The 10,952-nt window shown below is 37.8% G+C and overlaps 1 pseudogene; it reads left to right on the plus strand.

Moving 5' to 3' along the window:
• The first annotated feature begins 945 nt into the window (after window positions 1-945).
• On the plus strand, window positions 946-9,644 carry LOC136237696 (E3 ubiquitin-protein ligase MYCBP2-like; annotated as a pseudogene).
• Window positions 9,645-10,952: the final 1,308 nt, after the last annotated feature.

The following is a 10,952-nucleotide window of genomic DNA, read 5'->3' on the forward strand; positions in this document are numbered from 1 at the left end:
ACCTTTATATTTTGATTTATTACACTTTACCATCAAACAGGTTTTATCTCAGATAGGCTAACTAATCTTTATATAAATTGCAAGCATACACTTTTAAGCTAAATGTTACCAAAAATGCTCCCAAATTCAAACCTAGGAGGTCTAATTTTTTTAAATTTTCTCTAACTACGATCTTAAAATTGTATGTCTATCATTCATCCAGCTATACTGAATATAGTTATACAACTGAATATAACCTGTGTACTATAATTCCTCTTAGTGGAATAGATGCTGTTGTACACTAAAACTTCTTGCCCCCCCTTGGCCCCCCCTGACAGTGCCTCCTAGATCCGCCTATGTTACTTATTATAGGAGATTTATGATATTGGATAGTCATACAGGACTGACATTCGTGTTCATGAGAGAAAAGGACTGTTACAGGTTTGTAACTTATTTTATTAAATGTGTAAGTATTTACAACAGGCTTGTGGCACATTTAGGTGATCCATACAGGCCTGTAATCATATTAGAATAACAGCTTTAGCAGGCCTGTAACCATCTTACTGCCTGTAGCAGGCAGTTTACAGGCCAAAAAGCAGCACATACGTGCCTGTATTAGGCCTGCAACAATATAAAGCTTTTGTAAGGGGGACTTTATTCTAAAATCTGTAAACTGTCTGTGTAATTATGTGTAACATGTCTGTAATCTCTGGTAATCTCTGGTAATCTCTGGGTTGTGTTTGTGCTACTAGTTTGGAAAAATTAATATCTCTCATTGGGTGGAGAAGGTTGGTTGTCACTATTCACATTATAGTTTTTATTCCAGATTAAGTAGTTGCATGTGATAGTGTTTTTTTTATGACGTACATGTTATGAAAAATTACGGATATTTTCAGATATGTAATTAAAGTAGGCATTCCAGTATATGAGATTTTTTTAGTAAAAAATTCTCCATATATTCCCCAGGCACAAAACAATGCTCCATCATCCCAGCTCTAATGAGGATGAAAATTGCTGTGGGGTTTGTCCACATGCTGATCATCATGGAAGTCTTAGTTTTATCGTGCGCATTGCATATAAGTAAGCTTTGTATTGTTTTGTAATGTTTTCAAGTCTTTTAATGTGTGTAGAATACTTTAAAACTATAAAAACATATTGTTGGGTGGAAGGTAGTCACTGGTGCTTACTTTAAAGTGCATAGTTACTTCACTCGGGTTAGCGAATTTCAGCTCCATTGCAATTTTCTGATGGTTGTGTCATCAACTCAAAAGTATAAACCACTTCAAAGTTGGCATGACAATACCATAATTGAAACCACAGCTCCACCTTAGGTATTGTTGCATCATTGTAACACCTCCACTTTAGTTGTTCACTTTTATAAGTTGTTAACTTAAATGTTTAATATTGTGTGTCAAGCATTTAATGAAAGGCACAAAGTGTACACTGTGACACCTTTTTGGTTTACAAAGCACACTTCATTACAGTGCACGTGCCCTTCCCCTTCCCCCGCAAAACAAGCAAGCAAGCAAACAAAATTGTATGCAAGATCGAAATACTCTAATAGAGCAGTCAATAAAATACTCAGATAGAACAATTGCCACCTATAAGAATCCTACACAGCTATATGAAAATGCAGCACCATCCCATTGGCTAGGATTTTTTTTTTTTTTTTTTGCAGATGAAACAAGGTGTTCAAAACAGAAAGGCTCCACTCTGTAATAATTTTTTGTGCATTATACAAGAACCTCATAATCATTTATGGGTTTGCTATCATGTCTGCTTGAGGAGAGTGACTCAGCATGCATGATGTTCATAATTCACTCTGTGACATATAACTACAACTCAGTACAATTACAATTAATTAATCATGTGGTACTACACACATATGCAAATGTTTTATCTTCTACCAAGGGTGGATCCGGGGGGTACACCAGGGTAATAGGTGTACGTAGCAGAAGTCCCCCAGAAGCTAAAGGTATTCATATGTTTTAGGACTGTAGAGTAGTTTATGCACAAATATCTTAAACATAGCGATAAAGCATTCTTTGTAAATAAAAAGTGTGAAGAGCAGTAGGCTAGTGACAGTCATGAGTAATATTCAGTTTTGAGCCTAAGTAAATTGCCATATAGAATGGCACACAAAGGACTGTGCAAACATCACACAGTGACTGTTCTATTAGAGAGTACTAATTAGGCTGACTGCTCTATTGCCTTCTGTGCCCCCTCTGCACTTTTCTACTGTTATGTAATAAACTGCAGACCAGCTCTTTGCCTGATTAAATTTAGTTCTATTTTTCAGTTAGCCACTCCAAATTCCAACACAACAAACAGAAAAAAACATTTCTAGTACATCTGTATGGTCTTACTGAAATGCTCTATGTTATTGCCATCGTGATGGATGCCTTTCTACTGTTAGTAGCTGTCATGTGGCAATCATGATGATGGGACTACTCAGACATTAATCTTGTATGAGTGTGTAGTAGTACCTTTGCTGTGATTGTGATTGTATCCTTCACTTGCCAAGATAATAAAGAAAGCCAATATGAGTACTGTTCTGTCCTTGTAACCAGACAGTTTAGCGAATGTGTATTAAGTTGCAATTACTTCTGTGGAAACAAACCATCAGCACGATATATACTGTATGTACTATATATAAGTTTTTTTTTATCTATCTGCTAAGTTTCTAAAAAGCTAAAAAGTTTGTGGTTTAACAACAGCTAGCTATTTGTTGAGTTAATGATATTTTTATATAAAACCATACGGCTGCTCCAGTGCACTGATGCATAGCTAGAGGTAGTTGATACTGTGTTTTTATTTTACAGGTATTCAAAAATAAAAGAAGGCTAGTTGTTATTTATGTATTTATAAATCCTTTCTCTATTTATGGTGGTGAGCTGGGCACCATGAAGGTGTGTTGAAAAGCTAGGTCTGTATGATCCGAGTAAACTAGCCTGCATGTGGAGGTTGTTCTGATGTAGCCCAAACTCAGGTATTTATACAGTAAAGTGACAATTTGCTGTAGTTTTTGATTCCAGGCTTGTGCCTTATGAGCATGACGAAATCCGAGTTTCTAGTGTCTGATGGCAAATTGACTATAGTGTCCAATTCTCATTAAACACTCATTGTTGTGAAGAGCTTGCTCTGGGCTGTGGTACATGCTGTAACACCCAACTTTTTAATGGACTTAGTCAGGATTTACTCAATTATATAATTAGACTGTTAATGAAACTGATAGGACTATTTCAAATTGCCACACTTTGTCATGTGTACACATAGATAACCACGGCTGAAAATATACTCTGGTGGAAAAAAAACCTTGACAAATTAAGGACGACTCATCTAATCTGCCTATGTTTTTTATACTGCCAAAGTTTTCTACTATACAGTACACATATATTATATATTTACAGCCATAAGCCTTAGATGTTACGCGTCTCTGCAATTTGAATTGTTTTAAAATTGTTGCCTCATTTCTTTGTATTTTTATAGTCTTTTTCCCTCCAAATCTAATAATTATAGTGTAACACATTTTATCCATCCTTTGTGTTTAGTGTAACCTGACTACCTCTCATGCTGGTTGGAGTGTACTACTGGTACCTGCTGATATGACATGTTTGGTACTACGTGTGGAGCTCAAGGGATCTTCAAACAACAGACAGTTACAGGTGCTGGCTAAAGACAAGGCCAATCAAGACTTCTCTATACCTGCTGTCGTGGCTCAGCAGCGAGCTTGTGAAGTGGAAGCTCTTCAGATATTCAGACTCCTTACCTCACAGGTAATATGATTGTATAAAATTCTGGTTTGATTTTTGTAGTTGGAGCTCTCTTATTCCTTTTACCGTGGTCTATATTGAATCATTTTATTATTATGTGTAATGTGCGTATGTACAGTATTTCAAATGGTACTATCCAACAACTGACCTGGTTATTGAGAGATCTGGGTGTCTTTTACTCATTTCTTAGAGTTCCATTGTATAGAGGTTAATGTAATGTTACAAATATGTTATTTTGTTATAGGTGTTTGGTAGTCTCCTGTCAACCAAAGTAGACACAAATGAAACTGATAGTGGGGAGAAAGAGGAGGGTGACCAACAGGTACAGTATACAGTATTACTCCATTCCCATTGCTCCTTTTCCCACTGCAATTCCATGTTGCTCCTAATCCATTCCATTCTAGTTCCTGTTTCTCCGTTTTCATTCCATATTCCTGTAGTATGTTATAATTCAATTAAATTCTGTTTCTTGTTTTTCCAGTCTTCTGAAACAGACCTTCACAAGCAGTTGGGCAGTCTGTTTGGCAAGGACCTGTACATGTCATCAAGTCCATCCACTCTGAGGCTGAGAGGATGAAAGAAGACTGGTAGAGCAAGCTTGGAAAACTGGTTAAACCAGATAAACAAGATAAGTCACAGGAAGGAGAAGATCAAGAGCAGTCCAGTCCTGATACCTACTGTTTTGAGCTTGTTTCCATGGTGATGGGATTACGCCAATCAGAAGTGGGCCGACTATTGTTAGCTGAGCAAGCTGAGTTAATAAGAGATTTGTTAGTGTTGCTACATGTATCAACCAACAGAATACAACTACAGGTAACTACAATGATACAATTCTGTATAGGACACATATGCACACACATACACGCACGGTACGCACACGCACACACACACACACACACACACACACACACGTACACACACACACACACACACACACCACACACACACACTAAAGCACAATGTTACACATATTTATCTGCAGGTGGTAGCTAGCACTGCTAGAGAAGGTCATTCCAGTCATAACACCTCGTAAACTTGCAGACTATCTGGACATAGCCCTGCTTCCCCCTGAAGGCTACAGTGCCATTGCTGCAGCCATTAGCAGTGGAACAGCAGTCCTCAATCACGTCGGACTACTGGACATCTTCCTAGCATGTGTATCCAAAGCACTGTCAGTACAGGCTAAGGCTAAGGGACGATCTGCTAGCCTGTTACAGGACATTGGTGGTGGGCCTAAAGGACCAGGTGTGGATTAGTTTTTGTGTGTGGGTTATTAATATGTCAGGTGTTCAGTTTCATGATTAATGTCTATCATAGCATCTAAAGTACCTCTTATGACTCAGAAATTTAGGCCGTGATAAAGAAATCTTCTCACATGTTGATACAAGTATATAGAACTACACATCTTGGAACCAACTCTTCTCTTTATTGACAAACTCAAAGGTTCCACTACTTTAAACTCTTTTCTTGTTCATGGGATTAAAGTGTCATATTATCCAACAGGCATTACTCTGGCATCACTGTTAGCCAGTGAGAAACCAGCGATAGTTGAGGCAGAAGTGAAGGAGAAGAGATGGTGGTTGAAGGTAGCCACAGAAGTCATAAAATTCCTTGGCAACATGACCAAGGTAAACCTACACTACACTACTTGTATTACACCAGCAACATCCACTTTATGTTAAAGCTTTCATTTTCAATATTTCCCTTGTGTACAATTCCTGTAACTTTATACCTAGTGATGTTTATATTCTGTATCAGCAGGAACTCTCTGCCTAACATGTACCAGCAAAAGGGAGTGAGGGGGCTCCTGTTGTTTAGATACTTAAAGGTGCCTTTTGTAAAAGAATTCTCTTGTTTTTACGAGTCTAGTTAGTATCATAGATGCACCATTTGGTGAAATAGTGTCCTTTGGGTACATGTGGTATTGAAGATGATGTTCTGTGTTGTAGGGAGAGTATGTTACCTCATGGTCTGAGATAGCTAAGGCTGCCATTGGTCAAACTGTACTACATCTTACTAAGTTGACTGAAGACTCTCGAGTACCCATCCCTGGAATGTACTCACAAACAGTAAGTGTGTCTGTGTGTGCATGTAGTCTGTCTGTCTGTCTGTCTGTCTAGTGCATAGTGTATATGTGTGTGCATGATGTACATATCTGATATCATGATTATCTATATATATATATATATATATATATATATATATACATATATAGATATACACTGTTACTTGTAGATGTGGTTATGTCTCGGAGCTCTCTGTGTGATTGATGAACATCACGCTGAGGTGTTGTCCTCAGGCCAGTGGATGGGACAAGATGGCAAGCCCAGAACTAAGGTGTATAGAACATTTAAATTAGAAAATTTATTGCAATATAACCACTTTATTCTGGACACCTTGTGTTCTTATCAGAAGGTGTCCTGGTTCCAGGAGTCTATACACACTAATACAAATGTACTATAGAAAAATATGCTTTTTCTTGAGGTGTCCACACTTCAGTAACCAAGTTTTTTTATGTGTGTTATATAAGTAGTCCAACACTTGTCATTAAAAAAAAAAAAAAATGAATCACAACTATTTCTGATAACATGTACATACCTGTTTAGTATGCAAAATGTTAATTTTTATTAACTATATTGCTTTGTTTTCCAGGTTTGTTATATTCTTTAGCCTTCTGCTGAATAGATCGTTGTCTTGGCCAGCTGTCTCAAACCCCCTAAGTGTTACTTCCCAGTATTAAATGTCAGTAGCTAAGGCCACTTATTGAGTAACTTTCTGTTTCAAACCCCCCACCCTCATTAGTATGTCTCACCACCTAAATTTGGTTATTATTATAAGTTTTCACCATTATTTCATCATCTCAATGTTTAAGATTGTATAGAAGTTATGAACGATCTTGCTTACATAGCTAGGCATAGAGAAAGGAAGGCTAGATGGGCTGAAGACCAACCTAGATGTCAGGAGAAGAGACTTTAACTCTTCCACTTCTCTCAATAAGTTATAAAGATTGAGATACTCTAATAGAGCATTCAGCTAACTCTAATGAAGCAATCAGGTACATGTAAGACTGTACTGAATAATGAGGTGCCACCCCGGATTGGTTTAGGCTAACTTGATCTGAAACATAAAATTAATAGTAAGTTGTCTAATGTAGGAAAGTTGTTAAAATCAATTTTAGAACTGACAGACCATGTGTCACACATGTTTTCTCAAGCAAATGTCAAACAAGCCAAACAATGTCAGCATGTAGCTTTGAGCTGGCATGATGAAAGTGCCTCCCTTATTAAGAAATTTTGTCTGTCCACACACAACACACACACAGACAATCTTTAGCCAGGTGTGGGTTTGTGTCTGAAAACATTCTGTCACACACTTGGACTTTCCATATTTACAAGGCAAAGCTATGTGTATTATGTACCTACACATTTGCTTTACTTCAGCAAAGTTTAGGGGTATTGTATCATGTCTGTACTTTTTGATTATCGATCAAATTTCTGGTGTAGTCTTTCCCACTCCCACCCCTTATGAAGAGTTAAATTGAACACTATTTTAAGTTGAAAGGCATTGTTATTGCCTGGCAAAAATTCAGTATCGTAATGACTTCACAGGACAAGTCAAGTAGTTGACTTTCACCCACTACTTTTATAGCACTGTGTGTACTATTAATTGTGGGTTTGAGTTTTGTTGCATATCATTACCTTACCTAGCAACACTGTTTATTATCATTGTGATTTTGTTCCATTGTTTGCTTGCTTTGTATTATAAGGCATATTGTGTTAGTTACTCTTTGCTCATAATAAAAGCCTGAGGCATGAACAGACACCTAGCTCAATTAAGCATGCATGGTCTTGTAATAAAACTGTATCAACACGGGCCTGTTACATTTACCCTTATTAAAAATGTTCTCAATTACTTTTAAAAGTCCTAGTTCCAATTCAACAAACAGAGAAGATATTGCTGGTATACTCTATTATCATTATGAACATTTCTTCTCTTGTAGCCGTTATGTGACAATCACGATGATGGGACTACTCAGGTGTTAATCCTGTGTGACGTGTGTGGTAACCTTTGTGGTGACTGATCGTATCCTTCACTTGCCCAAGAGGATGAAGAGCCATCAGAGACAGGTGAGAAGTGTGTTCTCTTGTTTCTTTGTAACCAAATAGTTACGTGAATGTGTCAAATAGCAGTATTAAGCCTGACAGAATCATAATGTGTTTGATCTTTTAACATAACATCTAGATAGTTTTTGCTGTAACTACCAGGTGGCTATGTTAACATACTGGGGTGGATACAGTGTGTAGTTGGTATTATGATACCATCTCTTCATTTTACAGGTATTCAAGGAGGAAGAGGAGGCCGTTAAAGTTGCATGATCTTCATGAAGGCTGTGGTCGTATCAAGCTCTACTGGCCATGGTGTTGGCTGATTGTAGGATACTGAAAGGATTAGTGGAGTTCAGGGAAACCACCAGTGGTTTGTGAATATGTGATTGTGGGTTTGTGATATGTGTCTGTGTTTTATCAGGAACTGGTGGAGGACAGTGCAGGTTCTGTGGTTCTACCAATGATACTGGTCTGCTGGTAATTGGTACAGTATGTGTTGAAAAGGACTGTCAAGAACGTGCCAAGGTTATCTGTACCAAGACACTGTCATGTGGCCACCCTTGTAATGGCATTCAAGGAGAAGAAGAGTGCTTACCTTGCTTGCATGGCTGTAAGACAAAACAGGAAGGAGATGAAAACGAAGTTAAGAGCAAACTACAAGAGCTCAAACAAGATGCTGATGACATGTGTATGATATGCTATACAGAGAATCTTTCCTGTGCTCCATGCATACAGGTCAGTTACACATCTCCAGTAATGCCAGTATTACACTGTCCCAATTGTAGCTGGAGTGTGGTTATGTATTTCATTACCATTGTTGTAACTTGGCACTCACGAAGAAGTGGTCTGGTCCAAGGATTAGCTTCCGTTTTATGTTCTGTTCACTGTGTCAGGTAAACAACCACCAAATATATTACAAATTACTTATCATGTATTTTTGTTTAGAATGTTCCTATTGCTCATCCGAAACTAAAGGCTGTTGTTGATCCAGTCACCATGTTGTATGAAAATGTGAAGCGAAAATGTCTTCTAAGGTTGGAGTACGAGAACAAGAAGAATTGTGAAGCTCTCACTAACCCAACATCTAAATGGTACCAGCTACCATTTGAATATGCAATGTCACTCTACTGTTACTACGTGTGCTTCAAATGCAAGAAGGTTGGTTTTGTTTAAACTGGATAGAGTATTTTACTATTCTTTATTTTTAGTCTTACTATGGTGGTGAGGCAAGATGTGTTGAACAAGCTGGTATTAGTGATGAGTATGACCCGAGTGAATTGGTCTGTGGAGGCTGTTCTGATGTAGCCCAAGCTCAGGTATTCATAAAGTATTGACTTTCAGGTGTTGTAGTAATTGTGGTGTTTGATTTCAGGTCTGTGCTAAGTATGGGACCGACTTTTTGGAGTACAAGTGTCGTTACTGCTGTTCCGTTGCAGTCTATTTCTGTTTTGGTACAACACTTTTCTGTAATCCTTGCCACAACAACTTCCAGAGACTTACAAGTATGAAGAAATCAGAGTTCTATCAGTGTCCAGTGGCACCACAGGCCAAGCCATTGGAAGGAAACGAGTGTCCGCTTCACGTCAAGCACCCCCCCAACTGGTGAAGAATTTGCTCTGGGCTGTGGAGTATGTCGAAATGCCCAAACCTTTTAACGAACTTGACCAGGATTTTGAAACTTAACTATTAGGGTACTGATAGGACTATATATTTCATTTAGAATTATTCTAGGTATCATTGTTTTAGGAAATATTATTGACATTTTTTAGTATGTCACAAACTATTACGACATAGGTGGTTGGTTAGGTGGTTAGTAGTAAAGAAAATTGAATACAGTTAGCTGTTTTGTGTCAACACAAAATTCTTTTTACGTACACCAAATCAACTAGTAGTTATGCACACATAAACATATTTGGTGTTGAACTTTGGCACACCGTAAGTTTCTTAAACAAGTTTGGTAACTGTGCATGTGGTATGTTAAAACAGTGTACTCAACATATATCTGGGGTGCTTAGTAGAGCAGGACCTGCATTATACCACCTTCTTTGGTGTGTTACATAAACCACATGTAGCTATGTTTGCAATGATAGGTACTGCCAAGTGCATAAAAATGATGTATACAGTGGAACCTCTCTTAACAAACTCCCCGAATTAAGGACACAATAGAAAAAACCTTCGTAATAAGAGGAAAATCTCTGTATTGCAGCAAAAAGTGGCCAAAAATTCTGAGTCCCAAAATGTCCATAATATAGAGGTTCTACTGTACACTGATCCATAAAACCTTTTTTTACTTCAGACAAAAAAAATTTTTTTTTTTAACTCCTTTTGGAAGTTGAAATGGTTACTTCCATGCTAAAGTATGAAGTTTTAAGCATCTTAAAACTAACAATCTGCAAGACATTCTATACTCAAACAACATGTACATTTAAGATTTTGCATTTTTATTAGACAACTATCCCTCTAGGGACCTGCAAGGAGGCTAACAGTAAGCCTGTGAAGCAGGGAGTCAGAAACCTGTAACTGAAAACTATGTTGAATTCAGAAAAAAAATCCCAGGCCAGGTGGCGACTTGGTTACAGACAGCTTGCGGTCTAGTCAAGCCACACAACCTGGGACCTGGGATTTCCTCAGCATTCAGCCAGTACTTAAACATCTTCACTTCTAGCAGTGGTATAAGAATTATGGGACAAAGTAAGACCACTGTAATACTTGTTATCTTGATACGCTAGATATACTACAAAAAAAAAAAAATTAACACTCCTGTTATAATTATCTGCTACTGATACTTGGTGATGATCCACAACCTATGAACAACATACAATATACTAGATGTTTTGGTGTCAACATTCTGATCAGACTCTTGTTTACATGCAGGTCCTCCCTATATAGTGGGATTGTAATTTCAGTAAAATATGAACATATTGAAGTCAGGCAGTTACCATAATTCACTTTATTTTTCATGCAAAAATTTCATGATAAAAAAATGACTTACATCAGCGTTGAAACCGGGTCGGGTCATCCGGGTCACATTTTCTCCGGGTCATCCGGGTCTGACCCGGTTTACAATTTATCCGGGTCTGACCCGGATTGGATC

This window comes from Dysidea avara, chromosome 11, assembly GCF_963678975.1.
Source record: "Dysidea avara chromosome 11, odDysAvar1.4, whole genome shotgun sequence".
Taxonomy (NCBI): Eukaryota; Metazoa; Porifera; class Demospongiae; order Dictyoceratida; family Dysideidae; genus Dysidea; species Dysidea avara.